Consider the following 15,077-nt stretch of genomic DNA (forward strand, 5'->3'; position numbering starts at 1 on the left):
TGTGCAGCCACCTGCCTGCATTCCACCTCTTCCCTTCCAGTATAAAACTCCTCCTACAGCCCCACATGCATCCTGCCCTAATTAAAATAGGCTACCACATGTGGCTACCTTAGGCCTCTCACCATAAAAACCTTGATAATCACCAAGCAATGCCAAGTTTGTAAGGAGTAATATTTTGCATAAAACATGTAATACATTTTGGCAGAAAAATCCAACCATTTGAAACACACAGTCTTATCCAGGTCTAAAACAGAAACGCAGGCTCACAGGCTCATCTTGTTTCCAAGTACATCATTTGTTCATCATAATATCTCCTTAAAAACTCTGCCATGCCATCTTCTCATGGCCATGAAACAATCGGCACTACGGCCAGCAGACAAACACATGGGATGGGCTTTTCTCCAGGAAATCCAAGATCTCAACTCTGTTCTGCAGGCATTCCTCTGGACTGAAAACACTGTTGCACTCCTAACTTTAGGAACTGATAGAAGCACTTTCCTGCCAGCAGCACTGGTGGCCTCCAACCACCTGGTCTGCTACTGCACAGCCATAGCTGTTCTGGGGGACAAACTGGGAAAATGACCCAAGTTAAGAATAAATCATTAAAACCCAAGAAGTTAGAGCAGTTTCTCGATCCAATCCAGTCCACTAGTGGTAGAAGCAGCATGAGTGAACAAGATGGGTGGCAACAGGGGCCGCATAAACTAGCGCTGACACCAAGACACGTACAATTAAAACCACAGCTGGCAGCACCTCGGTTACATTGACTGAATCATGACCCTTTCCTTGCTAACAAGAACCAAAAAGCAATCTCTATTCACTCAGTTTACAAGTCGGCACTCGTAACATGTATGCGACGCTCTGTTGTACACTTTTTCTCTCATATGGATGAATGCCCCTTTCCACCCTCCCAGCATGAATCTAACACCAGCTTCAGGATAATCTAACACCACGCTTCAGGGATAAAGGACCTTTTCTTTTGAAAATTTTAACAAGTCCAACAAGACCAAATTATGATCAGCAGCCTTTAAAAATAAGCATATATGAAAATTCCTATGCAATGAAAGTAAGTTATCCAGTAAATGTAATTTAGTTCGGCTTATCACACAATCTCCTGTATAAACATATAACAAACAGCATTTAAATCAGCCTCCACAATTTAGAAACATTTACAAGACATGAATGATGATTTACAGTGTCAAACTCCAGCAAGAAGAAAACATTCCAGGTTCCAGTCCATCAGTTGTGAGTAAGGTACTAACAAGCAGATTTTTAGCAGCATTAATTAACTCCAGTGGGAGATGGGTTGTTTAACACAGGTGAAACTGGAGCCAGGAATCCCAGTTCAGCACTTCTTACCCAGCAAAACTCCTCCGGTCCTCCAGCACCCAGAATGAGCTATTACACCATGAAACACAGAAACCTGGAATTATTATAAATATAATTTTGTGGACATGCAGTAGCTTTCAATATGGCCTGAACTCTTCAGAGATATTAATTTAAAAGCCTGAACCAACACTTTAGGATTTCCTCTAAGCTGCAGCTTTTTCAAGTCAATATTTGTAAATCATGTGTTAAGTTTCCAAGGAAACCAAGTGGGTAATACCTCTTGCAAACAGCCTCCTTCAATATACTTTCCACGGCTACAGGGCTCATAGAAGTTATTCTCAGTCTGACAAAGAAAAGAAGTTACACTTTTCCTTACATCTTTGAAAAAAAAGCAGTTGCAGAAGCAAATGACGCAATGTATGCAGCAAACAATTATAAAAATCCCTGTGGACTTCACCATCACATGCACACATATAATAACCCTTGTATTATTCAGCTTTTCTACATCTTTTTCCCAATGGTAGATCTAAAAGTGTCCACAGTAAAAAGCACTACATTCATTTTGCACATGCAAAAATGAGGCACTTACTAAATTATGTCAAAGAAACAAACAGAACAACAGCTATGGAGCTCTGAACATATCTCACCACCCTCTCTAAAAATGTATTACACACCTTGTGGTAAAATTCCAATGTTAACAGAGATCAAACCTAGGGATAGAGTACCATGTTATAAGAGAATGTTGCTTACTTCATTTTTTTCTATTCTTCCTCTTATTTGACAGATATTTAAATCAATTTAAGGTATGACTAGCTTACTGCATCCTAAAGACATGAACTAAATGGCAAGGAGCACAAAATATACTCAAAGTAATTTTGCTGATGGGATCCTCGGAAAAAGCAAAATTACCAGTGAAGCAGCAATGCCGTAGTATCTGTATTTGAAACAGAGAGGAGGAAAAGGTAAAGCCTGACGTTAGGCACAAACAATGAACCTAGGAATTCCACTTTGATTAAGTGAAGACTTAAAACTATTAGAAAAAAAATGCCTGCAACAGTATTTTTTGCTCTTGCACACTAAAGACAGATCAAAGCAAGAAAGAAATCCATTTTCCTGTCTGGCAGGAGTTCTGTGAGACTTCTGTTTCCAAAAAGCCAGGTAATATGCTTTTAAATAATGTACTTCAGGAATGTTCTGGGTCCAAACATCCTTGCTGAGAAGCAAAGACCCTGAAGTTTCACCAGAAGAATCCAGCCTAGAAAAACATGCACAGCACTTCCACACGTGCTCACATCTAGACACCCTCACCAAATGTTCATTACACAGTGCACATATCTGAAGTGTCTCAGGACAATGCCCTTTGTTCATTCAGAGAAGCTCAACACTGGATAAGAGACGGATATTCTTTGGTGGCTCAGTGTAACAACAGAAACATCTGCCCTTTGAGAAAGCACCTAAACCCCCTCCTGAAGTAATAGGCATTGCACTGAATCCACAGGCTTTGGCTGTAACAAAATCTACTGCATCCAGCATGAATCTGCAACCTATGAAGATCCATATTCAAGAACAACACATGAAATAAACCTGCAGCTTCTTAACAAGCCTAAAAGGAGCATCCAGAAGACTGTTTTAACATTACAGCCGTTCAAACAATTAAAATGAACCTATTACAACAGAATCACTTCACACAACATACCACGCATCATATTAGCTACAGAAACTTCTGTGCCAAGCAATGAAAACCAGTTTCTGTCTTACAAAACATCTCAAAGTTGTCTGCAGTATAAGAAATGTCATTTCACAGGTGATGACTGAGATATTCATAATGGATGAGATCTTCAGTAGATAGTAACTTGTGTTGCAATAAGCAAAATCTATGTTGCATGGAAAGTTTTCAAAATATCTTAAAGTCACCACTGACCAACAACAAGCTTTTTTTCCCCACCTTTTACTAATGGAACACACATGCACACACATTTACTGTTCTTGGACCATTTGTGTCCAACCCCCATCCCACCAACCTTCCTTCATCCCAGAGAAGAGCAACCCACATGGAGTTAAAAAGCACAACTGGGAAACAGACGGAAAAGAGTAGAAATACTCTCTCAAGATCCTGGAATAAGAACAAACACAAGGACACGTACCAAAGGCAGACCTCACCCAGACTGCCAGGAGAGAAAATGGCCCAAGGGACCCTCCTGCTAGACAGCAAGTGAATTCATGGTCACTTCGAACCTTAGGTGTCCCAGTTACAGAAGACGAGGACACGAAAGGCACCTGACAGCCTGAACTAAATGAAAGAAACCAAGTCACCTTCCACGTGGCAACTTGTGAGGTACCACAATTTTTGCCAAAAGTAATACAAGACACCAGCACCAAGGTGCCAAGTGCAGCTCCAGCTGTCTGCTCCCCTGACCCAGAAACCAAGGGGTTACTGCCTCACCAGTGTTCTCAGGAATCACTGCAATTAATCTTCAGAAATTGAGGGCTCCAGGGACCTGTAACAGGCTATGCCATCTACAACATGAAAACATAAATTAAGGATGGCTGTTTTTTACATATAGAACTGTGTGAAATGTAAAGTAATTCTGCATTAAAAAAAAAACACACCAAAAAACAAACAACAACAAAAACACTTCAAATTTAAAAAAAGAACCATAAAAACATAAAAACAAGAGCAATATTACTGGTGAATAACAACAACTTAAAAAAATTCCACTTTAGTAAAAAATGTAATAATTATTTGTCTTTGCAGAGAAATTATTTTATGCTAATGACTGCAGACACTTTGCCACACTAAGAGCTGCACTCAGAAGAAAAAGTTCAACAGCTCCATAGAGAGCTGTTCATGAGCCTCACGCAGACTGCTGGACTGTAAGAGGCTATTTCTTAACAAACTGGGGGTTCATAAAGAACATAAAAATTATCAGTAGGAGTAAGCCAAATGGAGGAAAGCACAAGCCTACTTCAAGCACCCCACTGGAAACCTAAACCAAGACATTGCTGTGTGTACTGGAGAAGAGTTTGTCAAGGAGGAGGAACTGGAGCTAATGCTGGGACCAACAAGTGACCGGAGGTCAACTGGTTTTTAGAAAGATGATGTTTCCCAACAAATCAATTAGTCTTGCAGCAGTGGTGCATGAGGTGTGTAGAAAACTTGTTCTACAATGTATTTCACTTCCCTTTTTAAAAATACAGATAAGTAAACACCCATTTGGACTTCTTTCAAGAGCACAAGCAGGTATTCTTTTGGCAGAGAGTCTCCATTGTGCCTGGATGTATTTCTAGTGTTCTTTACCTGGTTCACTGTCCCCTAAGGCAGCTTAAGTATTAATAAAACTTTTCCTCTGACCACCACTTTTCAGTTTTCTGACTTGCTGTAGAGGGCTACACTGCACAATGGTCCTTGTTCCCATGCTTGATCCTTCTCACAGGATCTGCAACAAGTTACGTCAACTCGCAAAAAGAAAGTGACTGAGCCAATAAACTTTTTTTTCTCTCTTTGAGATGGAGGAAGGGACACCCTTTATAGCAGCAAATTCCAGCTGTACTATTTTTTCATAACCCTGCATTATTTTACCTGGCTTCATGAGAAATACAAGTAGAAATGGAGTTATCACACTGAACAGAAGTACACAATTGAAAAGCTTGCAAAAAATAATCTCTTTGGCCTTTAGTTGGTATTTCAAGAACTCAGGGAAGAAGACCAAGCAAAACGAAGAAAGGCCCATCTTTAATTTGGTTTCCTTATAAAATCATTTTACCATTTCCTTATAAATTAAGGTTACCTATGATCACAGTTGTTAAGCCAGAATACGTAGAAATGAACCTTATTTATGTAATTACATCTCCTTGATAAGACTGAGAAATAGCGAAGTGTATATGTAAGCATGGAAGAAAGTCTCCAAAAAGGATTAAGTAATTACAGTGAAGAGCTCCAGTTTGTTTGAGTATGAGAAGGACCTCAATGGTAAGATCACTAGGAATAATGCAACTTCCCCAAGTTGAGCAGAGCTCAGCAAAATCACTTGGTATTCTTACTCTTTTAAGACTGGTATTATTAACAAGCAACAGTTACGGAGCGAGGGGATGGAGTATCCAGGTAACATCATTATCACATATGGAAAGATCCTGGAAAAACGTAAGAAGGAAAAACAGAGCAAGTAAGAGACAGAAAGGTCAAAGAAGTGCAGCACAATGTAAGCACACCAAACCACTGAGCATCTGATTTCATACTTTAGATATAACACACTGAGTAGACATGGCCAAAAAGGCACCTGAAAAATAGGGTGACAATGTCACTAGCTGAGAGTAAGTGAAATATTTGAAAAAGTAATTTTCACAGGCAGCTTCACAAAATGTGAATAGATGACTACTTCTATCTTTTGACAATGTTTAATACTCCTAGAAGATGCCTACTAACCAACAGAGCTCCAAAACCTGCCTGGTGAAGATAAGGCTTTTCTCTGTAACATTATTATATATTTTTAATTAAAACCCCTGACTCTTATTTTAAATATTCAACAAAATAACATTTGAAATGATTAAACCAACTTCTATTCCTTCTTTCATCAATGTTTAAGCAGTACTCATTTGCTGCTCAAGTTTCAAAGACACCACTAACCTGATAAAAATCACAGATTAAACAAAACTGAAATGTAGTAAACTAATCAAAAAGCAAGTGCCTAACAGAACACATTATTTCTCAAAGTTTATTCACAGAACACATTATTTCTCAAAGTTTATTCAACCACCACAGACCAACAACTAGCTCATTCAGAAGCTGAAAAACCTATGGGAGCAAAATAACCTAGGGTAAACATGTTTATCTCTTCTAGCCTTTGAATATAAAAAATTATGCTGAAAGGCGATACCTACTAGTTCTAAAACTCTCAAGGGTATTTTAAACAGAAACTGTAACTTTCTCTTAGTAACTGAGTATTTTTTTTCTTTATTTAATATGAAAGTTAGTTTCAAACTCAAATACATTTTAATAATATTTTTAATTAACTTGGTACATAAGAAATAAATCAAAATATGGATCATTTCAATTATGTTTTCTACGGTTTATAGTAGTCCTGATTTCTAAGTATAGCTGACATACTCAGCAGTTAAAAAAAACCATTTAGTAAAGAAACACATCATCAGTCATATTGTAATATTAAACATGTAAAAATTAAAACTCAGTAAATGAATACTAACTCCACAAACTTTTTAAATATAGAAGTATGCATACAATGCATTATTTAGGCTAAAAATGTGTGTAAACTCTGCACAAAGACTGTCTGCTGCCTATCAGCATGCTAAACATCACTTGCCCAATGGACATCACTGGGAAAGGAAAAAAGTCAGGAAGAACTGCAGAAACAAAACAAGATTTCAACTGATTGTCTAAATCAAGTTTTCCTTCACGCTACTTTAAAGTCAAAATTATTTAAATCAATTCACCCTCTTCGGCAGCCACAAATTAAAACACTTTCAAATATGCAAACTCTGAAAACGAAGACAGAGAAGGAACTGAGAGGAAACTGGTTGACCACTCACTTAACAGACACGGGTATAACAAGGTTAATTGGCTGAAAGCCAAATATATGGATAAATTCAGGGTACAAATAATGCACAGAGCTTAAGAGTAATTATAACTACTGGAACAGTTTACCAAAGACAACACTTAATTCCTTATTAAAGTTTTGTACATTACAGCTGTGTATTCACAAAATGTTCCAGCTGCAAGAGACCATGCTTCACTCAGGCCAAAACTACACTCTCCTGATGGCACTATTTAATTTGAACTAGATGATCATAATGGTCTTTTCTCATCTTCAAATTAATGAATCTACAATTTGATCCCATGTTGAGATCTTGTACTCTCACTTTGCTAAGTCTTGCCCCCAGTAAGTATAACTTAATCTGACTTTACAATATGCTCCTTCTGCTATCTGCTTAAATGCCAACATGTCCATCACCAACCAGACACTTTAGACAGAACCAGCTATCATCTCAACCCACCCATCAGGATGGCACCAAACTCAAAAAACGGCTTCACTCTTCAGCTTGCCAGGGAGGTGGTGGAGACACTGTCCCTGGATGTGTTCCAGGCAGGGCTGGATGTGGCATTTAGTGCCGTGATCTAGCCGATGTGGTGCTGTTAGGTCGTAGGCTGGACTTGATGATCTTAAAGGTCTTTTCCAGCCTCGGTGATTCTGTGATTCAATTAAAACTTCAATCACACACTTTTCAAAGCCTTTTCACTAAGTCACTGCAGGCTTAAACTCTATTTTACATAGTCCTCTATGGAGGGTACCTAACACGTTCTTCAGCTTACAACACAGGAGATGTTCTAAAACCCCTTCTGAAAATGGGACTTCACGTTTTAGCAGAAGATTGCTGTATGGAGAGCTAGGAAAGCCTGCATCAGGCATCAAGAACAAGAATGATCAATTTATAGCACAATAGCCTAGAAATACTCCTAAACCACTGGACTAAGAGCCCAGTTTTAAATGGAAGCCTCCTACTAGACATAGAACACTAGACAGGTCTCCCAAAAACAGGGTTCGTATTACAAACTGGCAGAACTAATTGAATTTGGTATCTGTAGTTAAATTCGAACTTGTTCATCCAGGAAGATATCCTTAAAAATTATTGCAACTTACACGTCTGTTACATGTGGCTTCATGGTTTTGCTGCTTCTACAGCACTTGCAGGGCTGTCAAGACGCTTTTAAGACCCAATTCCTGTACTTGACACAGTTGCCAATCCTCAACCTTGTTAAAAACTGCAGTTGAATTGTTCAACTTTTAAACTGAAAGCACTATAATGTCTGATGGGAATGCTGACTAGAATTACGGTTTTAGATCATATCAAATGATTGCCCCAGCAATCTCATTTCTGCTCCTGACTATAAAAATTACTTTTACAGATTCTTTGATATAGATAAAAATTTTCAGGTTTGCTGAATTAGTTTTAACATTCTTTAACACAAGGAGAGTATTTCCACTGACTATTTTCATATTTCCAATATTTAACAGATATGTAAAGAAGACTTTTCATGCTACCACATAACTTTTCACAACATCACAGTACTATCCAAGGAGCCAGCCTAGATCTTGGACTCACCCTGACTGGCTCTGGGTGTCCTGAAAGGTACTCCAGCACCTGTGGCCTAATGTAGGAGAGCATCCTCACCCCATCTGTCACACTCTTCTTTCACTGGGCAAAATCTGCCATGGAAAGCTGTGCTCTCAGGAAGGCAGCCCTGCTCGGAGGGCTTGCCAGTCAGGCAAGGAAATATTCTTAGAAAGAGCAAGTAGCCATCTTAAGAGTGTGTGTGTATATACGTATATATTATAAACAGCATTAAGTGCTAGTGGCTTCTTCAATCAGATGGGTTAAAAGTTCCCACTACAAGCAGAAATGTTTTTAAGAAAAAGCAGAGAAGGAGGCAGGAGTAGTTAAAATTGCTACACTTCCCATAAAATGAAGGCAGCTTTAAAACAATCCAGGATCCAGAAAATGTAGCTTGAAATACCAATTAAAGAAACTTGTTAATGATAAGACACTGTTCTGTAAAGGCCATCAGCAAAAGGGTTAGAACAAGAGGAAGAGGGTATCAGAGAACTGCACTCCTCACCCAAAGAGAGGCAGGGCAGTGCTGCTGACAAGACACAGAAAGAAACACAATAGCTAAACACAAAAGGACAAGAACTGATGGATGGAAACATGCAACACAGACTGGGAGCAGAACCACAGGAAGAAACTTTCTCCTTTAACGCCTTTTTTTTTGCCCTTTCTTTTTTTAAGGCAAGGAAAAACATCTGTCAGTGAAAGCCACACATATGGGGAACTTCAGTAATATTTGGGAGGGAAGGTACAAGTACTCTTTGTTTCTGCTGACAGACTTAGGCTATACCCACAAGACGACCTGGGTACCAAACCACTGAGCTCTCGGTGCTGTCCCTGCTGTAAGAAACCACAGCCTGGCTAGGGGTGCCTGCTCTCACAACACACAGGGTAAGTTAAGCATCAAGTAACAAAAGCCACAAGAAGAGTCCACAGAAACTGCTATTCTTTCCTCACCACCACCAAGTCCTGGAGGAACAGAAATGCTTCTCCCAGGATTTCAGAAGAGCAGGTCTCCTCTCACATATTTCTAAAAGGGTAAAGTGCACGCAGCTATGCATGAGCTAAACATCTGAGACTTCCTCTACTGTCAACCAATAGAGAGGTTCTCTGATGGTCTTTTGACTACAAGAATACTGGGGTCATGATTTTAGTACACACCTCTGAGGCAAGGATAAGCTAAGCTCCTCTTATTGGGAAAGAACATACTTGACTCAAGCTACCTGCCTGAACTGACTTAGGCAAGTGTCTGTCAAGCTTCCCATCCCCACCCAGCCCACATGCTTCTTTACAACCACACTGAAAAAGAAATACCATCTTCCTAAATCGATCAACACATGAAACCTAGAGAAAAGCACATCTTCAGCAAGCACAAAATAATTCTCTCTCTGGTAGTGCTATGATGTAAGGAAGAAAGTCCACAACATCTCACTACATTGTTCTACTTCTGATAAGTTTATATTTAACCATTCGATGTGACTATTGTAAACTACCCCAACGGAGTCAAACCAAAACTTACAAATATATCAACCCAAAAAAAAAAAGGTCCAGAATTATTTATATAAACTCTTTAGACAAAAGTCAAAGACATTTTAGCAAAATGTTGGTTTAGTTCAGTACATATATGAAAACTAAAAGTGAAAATGGCAATGCTTTCCAAAATATAGCAGTCTCCAAATCTGCCTACTAATTAGACTGCATTTGCATGCTCTCCCTTTCAAAAGGGGAAAAATAACCCATCTTGCTCATTTTTTCCTTTCAAAATTCTGTAGGGCACTGTCTATACAAAAGATTTCTTCAGTTAGCTGAAACCAGTGAAAAATGAAGTTGCCTTGTAACTGTTACTAATTTATAAAAACTGGAAATGAGTGTTTTTACCCAGCTTTGTTTTAAGTTAAAATTTTCATCTCCCACTTAACCCAAACTTTCTTGTAACTGAAAGATTCTCTGGAAAAGGAACTGGAAGAGCTCCAACTACTGTCCAACACTTAAAAAGATTTTAAAGTGTCATCAATCACAGCTCTTTACATGCTTTTTCTACAGCACTGAATACCCACACTTGAAGACAAACTCAAAAATGTTTTATGCCAGCATGGCACTCTCAAAATAAAGATAGATAGATATAGATATAAAAAAAAATCTGTATTACTCTGATTTAAAGTCAAGTCCTGCTCAGATTCATGTCTAATGTTACTACATAATACTCATAGCATTTTTTTTTTTTTCTAGGAAGAACTGGCAACTAATACCATTAATCCTAAATATATCAGTGGTTACCTTGGACGACATGTTATCACATCTGCTACAAAAGGTGTCCTCAATTTTTAGCAGACCATATGAAAACAATGGTCCCATGGAAAACAAAGGAATAATATAAAATAAATTAAAGCAGTCACAGTTACTCTTTGAAATTCCTGTTACTAATTGCCAATAGGGAATTATTCCATTAACAAACTTAAACCATTTCAGTTGAAATTCTCAGTGATTGCTTCTGCAATACACCAGTCACTTCTGACAACTTCAACAGGGGACAAAAAGCTAAAAAATAATTTAGAGCATTTTGTTTGGAAAGATTCTCCCTCCGGGATCCACAGAAGATGACAGAAAATGCCGGGGTTAGATAGTTGCCTTTACCCATGTCAGCGTCAGTCTGTCAAGACCTGAACAGAAATACCTGAGAATTACAGCTCACCCACGCTTAAGAAGGCTTCTAGAACTCACTGGTAAGATCTCCGACTACACTAACAGACCTGAACTTGTTTTGACCCAGCCTGACCTCTCTGCACATCACCTGCACTTGCCATCAGGGAGCTAAGGCTCCCAAAAAGAGATGCAACACCACCAGCAGCAAAGTTCTTCTTGGCCGAGGCAGAGAAAAAGAAAACATATAGTTTGTCAGCAGGAATACCAACATTAGTGTGCATAACCCTGGGCTATGACCAATGAACAATGCCCCACACTACAGAGAGGGTAACCCAAGTGGCTGCCCTAGGTGACACCTGACAAAACAGACGAGAATCTCAGGTGTCCCAACACAACACCTGATTAATTATCCCTTTTGTAGCACTGACGTCCAAGGTCACACATATGATTGTTTTACATTTAAATGATGAACACTCGTCCCACAGCCAGGAACAAAGCTCTGGATTTTTGAGTCCCATCATTATTCCGCAATGTAGCAAATATAGTGCCAGCATTTAGCAAAGAGCATGCTTCATTCCAGTACTGGAGGCCGGTTCACAGAGAGGACAAAAGCTTGCTACTCCAACCAGACATTATTCTATTCCTTAAGTGGTGCTGGTCTGCACTGCAACTCCGAAGCCTGTCAATACCAGCACTACCGGTGACCCACGAAAGGACAAACACCCTTGCACATCCGGGCATTTGTTTCAAGAAAAGGAAAAAAAAAAAGAAATCTATGAACAAATAAACAGACCAGGAGATTAAAAACACCACAAAAACCAGTAATTACTTGAATTGCATTTAGAGGATAGGAAACGCCAGTGTGCAACAGCCTTGTGAACGTTATTCAGTATCACAGAGGTATATACACTCAAAGTCTTTAATCAGGGGATCTACCTTGACCCCAGCACAAATAATTACAGTTCTGATACACCTTAGCTTTTGCACCCTTGTGATTTTACTGAACTCTCAAAATATTTGTTTTAAATAATAAAAAAAAAAGGAATAATAAGCAAGCCAACACCTAGACAAGTCCTACCCTTGTATTTGCAGTGGAAGGGGCTCCTCTGACACAGGAGCTAATGTGTGGAGATGTGGAGCACATGAAGAAACAGTCAGTGTGAACCATACAGTCCCTGAATATATTTCACATGACTTCATATATTCACTCCCATGTTTTACCACATATTTCAGTTGAGAAACACTGGGATAGCTCATGTCACCATCCCTTCACAAAAATGCAGGAAATGACAGAAATAGCTATAGGACCAAGGCACACCATAATTTAAAGTTGTCTTCTCCAAATCAAAACACATCATTCTGCAGAAGACACAAATGCAAAAAAAACAAATATAAATTTAAAAAAACTGTATATTACAATTCAATTTTGGTTTAGACCAAAGGCTAGATCATGCTTTCTGAATAACACCACAAAATTTTACACTCAAGACAAGTGCACACGAGCTCAGTGTTGCGGTGTAGATATACTGATTTTTTTGGTGAAGACATGTTTATTTTTCCTTCTGTGTCTCAGTATTATTTTAAGATTCTTTGCTGCCAAAAGGTAAATAAAAGTAATTAAAGAATACTTTTTCTGTACTAGAGTTACTTCTTGGGAGTAAGCAAGTATGAGAGCACAGACTCAGAATAAACTTCAAAAGTTGCACCAAACTTTGTAGAAGTATGAGAAAGCTCACAGATTTTATGCTCTAAGTCTGAGCAGATCTTGTCCACAGAAAAGAGCTTCCAAATGCAAACAAAGCATCACTAGCAGTTTTTTATATGTATATCCACAAAAATCAACCAAAAGAGACTGCAGAATTACATCACATGGGTCCTATTTACTCACTTTTGCAACAGTGACACATATATGTACTAGGACTAGTCAGTGATCCAGTTTGTCAACACAGCTCTACGCCGAGCTATAAATTAAACCATTTTGACAAGGAATCTTCAAGTACAAGCCTCGTTGCCTTTTTTTTTTCCATTTAGTGTGGCCTTAAAAAAATCATTCAGTTGAACCAAGAGGACAGTCTGAAGTTCAGTTGTTGAATGCAGGGTAAGGTTACATGGGGCTTTTTCCTTTGACAAACACTGTGGAAAGTGTCCTTAGAACTACAGCACAAAAACGTGTCTATTTTCTAGCATAAGCATGCATTTAATTTTTGAAAATTAATTTATTTTTCACAGCGTAGGAAGCGTAGTTATTTCATGCTTTCACATTTGCACTTCCAAGACTCAGAATTTGTCTTACAGATACAGCACAGCACACCTTCCCCAAAAGCAAAAGCGACAACCTGAGTGCTCAATACTTTACATCTCACTTTGAAGCAGCATGCTCATGACACGTTTTCCTCTTAGCTGGGAAAGTGAGCATGCTTGAGTTTGCAGCTCCTCCTCTTTCAAAAGACGCACAGCTGCAGCTGTAAGTAAACAACCACTAACTAGTAAGGAGCTGAGAAGGTCAGCATCTGGGTGCTGCATCCATTTCAGCTTTTCTGAAAATTAGGTTTCCACTTGAAGAAATCAATTTTTTTGTTTCATTTTGTAGTTACGTCAAGGAAAGGCAAGCCACAATCACCCTCCAAAAAATAATTCAGGATACAGTACTTCAAAAGCCACATGCAAAACACATCAGTAGCAGTATTTCCCCACCTTGACTACACAAACAGCCAATCCATAGTCTCATATTTTACTTGATTTATACAAAGACTTGGTCAACAACAACCTTGTCCTGACAGGACCTGTTACACTCTGCAAATGACACCTACTGAAGGAATGAGCAAGGAGGCTGGCCATCCTGAGCAGTGGTGCCAGCGGCCAGGCAAGGCCCACCCAGGCAATCAGGTGATCCAGCAGCCTGAAGCACGGAGGCTACAGCACTGCAACTTCGGGAAGGCCAGGGTCAGAAGGCATCCTCTACCCAGCGATGAACAAAGTCACAGACCTTTCCTGCCTCTCACCAATTACCCAAACCCTAAAGAACGGGATGCCCTCCTAGTGCTGAAACCTGCGCTGAATTACGCAGACCCCATTACGCAACCCCAACGTGTAGCAGAGAGCTCCCCAAGCACCCAGGAGAGGCATTGCTCATTTTCCTGAAAAATATGGCACGTATTTCTAATTAATTATGGCGGATACCATCCCCACCACATTCGTCTGGATGATGAGGAAGACAGTTACTACAATGGCAGCCCAAGTCCTTCACTGACCCCACTCTACCATCTCCTAGGGGAAGACCTGCTTCAGCCCCGCTGCGTTTCAGCCTCCTCTTGTCCCAAGAAAAAGTCCACTCGCGCACGTTCAGGTCTGGCTCATCCGGACAGAAACAGCTGGCAGAGGACTCTGCGATTAGCCTGTCCTGGAATCCTGAAGTTTATTTTTAAAAGTTGTTACACACAGTCGTACTGGGCCCTCAGGGACCCTTCCAGCAAAGGTTTTTCTAGAAGAGGACATACAAAGGCCTTGAAATATTACCACCAAGTATTGCTGAGGAAAAAAAAAAAAAAAAACCTCATTTCCCACCCCCCCTTCTTTACATGTCTGATATTGATTGCCTCACTACCAGAAGCAGAAACCAAACAGTATCTCCCATAACCTCAACCCCTTTCCCAGCCCCTCCAGCACATGTGCAATCACTCATCAAAAGCCCCATGGCATATCTCCTCCTCAAAAAGCACCTTTTTCACCACGGCCAGGGGATGGAAAGGAAAAGAAGATTTTTTCATAGCCCTCTTTAAAATGCTATTGACTACTCCAGGAAAAAGAGGAAGAAAAAAAAAAAAAGAGAGAGAAACAAGCCCAAGCTACTCTGTAAAACCGCTGACATCCTAAAATTAAAAAAAAAAATTGCCTCAGAAAAAAAGGTGCTCCCAGACTGCCCCCCCCATCCATTCCAGGGGGGGCGAGGGGGGTGGGGGGAGGAGGGAAAAATAATTGTAAAAGGG

At 39.6% G+C, this 15,077-nt stretch overlaps 1 protein-coding gene across 3 annotated transcripts in view; it reads right to left on the minus strand.

Annotated features, from left to right (window-relative positions):
* The window catches only part of KLF12 (KLF transcription factor 12), a 247,807-nt gene that overhangs the window by 230,200 nt on the left and 2,530 nt on the right, over window positions 1-15,077 (minus strand). The window lies entirely within an intron of this gene.

Source organism: Apus apus, chromosome 1 (assembly GCF_020740795.1).
Source record: "Apus apus isolate bApuApu2 chromosome 1, bApuApu2.pri.cur, whole genome shotgun sequence".
NCBI classification, from domain to species: domain Eukaryota; kingdom Metazoa; phylum Chordata; class Aves; order Apodiformes; family Apodidae; genus Apus; species Apus apus.